Here is a 3,601-nt window from a genome sequence, read left to right as displayed (position 1 = left end):
TGCTCTTGCATTTTAGTAGTTCTTTAATAATTGTTTTTCACTGTTTTGTTTTTTTAATGAAGTAGGTCACTTTCATTTACTCATTAAGTTAAACGAGTCTGCATGAAACATCAAATGGTTTCATTTTATTAATCGGGCCCTAAATGGCGGACAAGCCTTGCCTTGCCTTCAAATTGGCCCCACAATATATCACGAGATGATTGATAAACTAACAAAAACGAGGTAGCCGTGTTGCAATATGTCGTCGCCGCAGCATCGCGCGGGTTTGCTACTAGTTAATTTGTAAAATGTAACTCAAATGTTATCCTCAATACACCGAAAATCTTCGATTAAAACATCATTACAAACTCTCAAATTTATACTATTCATGTCCCATCCAACGTCTCTCAGTTGCTGCAAAAACTGATCAAACTGGTGATCTAGTTCTTTCAGGCTTTCTTGAAGCTGATCAAACATGTTTTCTTGTCTACTGTGATTCTTGTAGAGCCAATATGCCTGCCAAACACTTCGCAACACCGAGAGGCTTGTAGCTCCATCCTATGGTTTTTAGGATACAGGAACAATATGTGGTCATGTTTACTAGATAATAAAATGAGTGAAGATATATTTTTCCAAAGATTATATTGCTAAACAAAAAAGAAAAGTAAAATGTAAGATGCATACCTTAAATGAGACAAGATTTCAAAATCTTTGAAAGGCTGCTGGGTTCAAAACAAGAGAGTATATTTCTCCTTGGATTAAAGTTCCAGAAGCTTCTTCACCTATCAAAAACCAGTAACATTATCATCTGTTATCACTCAAATTACTAAAATACCCTTCAATAGAAACAGAATATGACTTCAGTAAAAAGTAAAAACTTTGTTAAGGCAATACCTTGAGGCCTGATGTTTCACCAGCGAGCATGTCGGACAAAGACACGCCAAAAACTATCGTGGTACTGAAAATTTCTCCCATGATAAGATATTTCCATTTTATTGCATTCCTCACGTCCTTAATTTAAAAAAAAAATCAGAAACTTATATACTACATGCTAAAATATCATATTATATATACATCAAAAGACACAAATGTTACCCAATACTGTTGAAGTTGAGACATGCAAGTTCACCAAGATCCGGGCCCGCTTTAGATTTACCTTAATAACCAAAGGGTTTAAAAAGTTAAAACTTAAGTTCAGATTTAACTTATAATCTTGAATAACCTTATAATATCTCACTGTATTAAACTGAAGAACTGAAAGAGACTGATAACGAAGCCAAGAGGTGTAAAAGCCGCATTGTCATCCATGTATGCTAGGACCGGATATGAATTCACAAGGCCAGGTGCCGACTGCAATAAGGTGTTGTAATGTGGATGAATAGGTAACGAGTCAATTTTAATTTGGTCAAATGGTCAGGGTCAGGTTATGTTAACCAAAAAAAATGTCGGGTACATCTTTAAATTTGTTTCATTAATATGCAATGTTCTCATTATGATTACCAAGATCAATATGCCAAGACCAAGGCCCATGAGCTGTGCGGATACTTCCCAAACTTCTTCCTGAAAATATTTAATCAAATAATGAATTATCTTTTTTTTGACATGTGTAGTTAACAACTTGATAGAATGCGAATATGTAAAAGTGACTATAGGCATTCCTAGGCCTGTAAATGAACGAATGTTCAGTGAACTATTCGGCGGGAAGTTTGTTTATGTTTCTTTAGATGAACGAACATGAACAAAATACGTAATTCATTTTGTTAAACAAACGAACATGGATGCATGTCTCGTTCATTCACTTAGGAACTTTTGCGTTCATTCGTTTGCATTCATTTATGTTTGTTAGTTTACGTTTGTTTAAGTTCTTCCGTTTATGTTCATTTCAATAAAAACTAATTTATGTTCATTCATTTTGGTTCATTAATATGTGTTAGTTGACGTTAGTTTAGGTTTGTTCATTTATGTTCGTTCTTCTTACTTGTTTATGCTCATTCGTTTACGTTCATTTATGTTCGTTAGTTTACGTTTCTTTGAGCGTGTTTGTTACGTTCGTTCATTTAATGTTGTTTATGTTCATTCATTTAAGTTCATTTATGTTTGCTGTTTAAGCTCGCTACTATACGTTCGTTAATATATTCACTTAAATTATTTTGGCTCACTTCAATTGAGTCTATTTTTAATAACTTTTTAGGCCCAACAAAAGTTTTCCACGTTAACTTTTAACTAGTTTTGGTTCAGTTATAACTGTTCATCTATGTTTCAATTAAGTTCTTGTTTTTACGTCCGGTGAACCTTAAACACATTCATTTTCTTAACGAACAAACACGAACAAGAAAACTGTGTTCGTTTAAATGTCCATGTTCGATCATTTGTCCGGTTAAAGTTAGACGAGCGAACACAAAAAAGAAAACCGCATTCGTTTAATTGTCCATGGCCTGTTATTTATTTGGTTAAAGTTAAACACGAACATGTTCCATTTATGTTTGTTCGGTTCACTTTTGTTGCATACCTTTGCTGCCACGTCTCCAAGGTTTCCAGAAACAGCAAAATGATTTTGAATCACCCGAAAAGAAGGATCTTTTAGCCCTCTTGCTACAGCCTGATCAAATAGTCAATCACACAAAACTAATTTCAAGTATCACAAAGAATACCTTTTTCTCTAAAATACCTAACACAAATGCACAAATATTAAATAAGCATTTAATGTGGCATAATCTAGAATGGATTAATTTCATATATGCCCTTAAAAACTTGAAAAATTTCATATATACTCAACCTAAACTAAAAATGTAATATATACCCAACTTTGATGAATTTTACCTAATGGCCATTCTAACCCTTTATATATAATTGTTTAACCCCTATTTTTTATTTGATTTTGATCGACAGCGACGATAAGCAAGCTGAACCAAACCACGTCTCTCCTTTTTGTTCTCTCGACGGAAGATAATCGAACATCGATGTTCGAATTAGATAACCGAACTCAATCAAGTAATCGAACTTTAATCAAGTAACCAAACCAGGTATAACCACATGATAATTGAATGATAAGCAGTCAGTTTTGAGAAAACTATTGTTTTAGGAGTAAAAGTAAAATAAATTAAGTTAAAAATTGGTAAAAAAAAGTTAAGGAAAACATGGGTAAATAAAAAAATAAGTTAAAATGGGGGCATATATGGAAATTTAAGTTTTAGAAAAATAAGGTAAAATGGTCATTTATTAAATTGTTTTTAATGAATTGGTATGTTTGTAAAAGCATATATGAATTTTTAGTTTTACATGAGTATACATGATATTTTTCAAGTTTGTAGGGGTATATATGGAAGTTCCCCATCAAGATATATTTATATCAATCAAATACCTTAGCAAGATTCCCTAGAGATGCTAGTGGAAGGAAATATGCAGGATATATGGGTGTACAAAGATCAAAGATGCTGCATCACATTAAAAAAAAAGGTAAATAATATTATGACAGAATTACAGAAATTATCCTTTATGTTTGCACCTAATTTCACTCTTCTCCTTTATCTTCAATATTGATCTGTTTTATCCTTTACGGTTACAATCCAACGAGTTTGTCCTCTTTGCCCAAACCCAGTTAGTTTTTCTAGTTAAATCATGT

General features: G+C 32.7%; 1 pseudogene; it reads right to left on the bottom strand.

The window, feature by feature from the left end:
- Nucleotides 1–294: 294 nt before the first annotated feature.
- Nucleotides 295–3,413, bottom strand: LOC143602831 (protein root UVB sensitive 5-like; annotated as a pseudogene).
- Between the last annotated feature and the right edge of the window lie 188 nt (nucleotides 3,414–3,601).

The sequence above is a fragment of the Bidens hawaiensis genome, unplaced genomic scaffold (assembly GCF_021521415.1).
Source record: "Bidens hawaiensis isolate Kalapana, Puna unplaced genomic scaffold, B.hawaiensis_p1.1 tig00059907_1, whole genome shotgun sequence".
In the NCBI taxonomy this organism is placed as follows: Eukaryota; Viridiplantae; Streptophyta; class Magnoliopsida; order Asterales; family Asteraceae; genus Bidens; species Bidens hawaiensis.
Note: the sequence above shows the minus strand (reverse complement) of the source record. Positions and strands in the feature narration are given on the sequence as shown.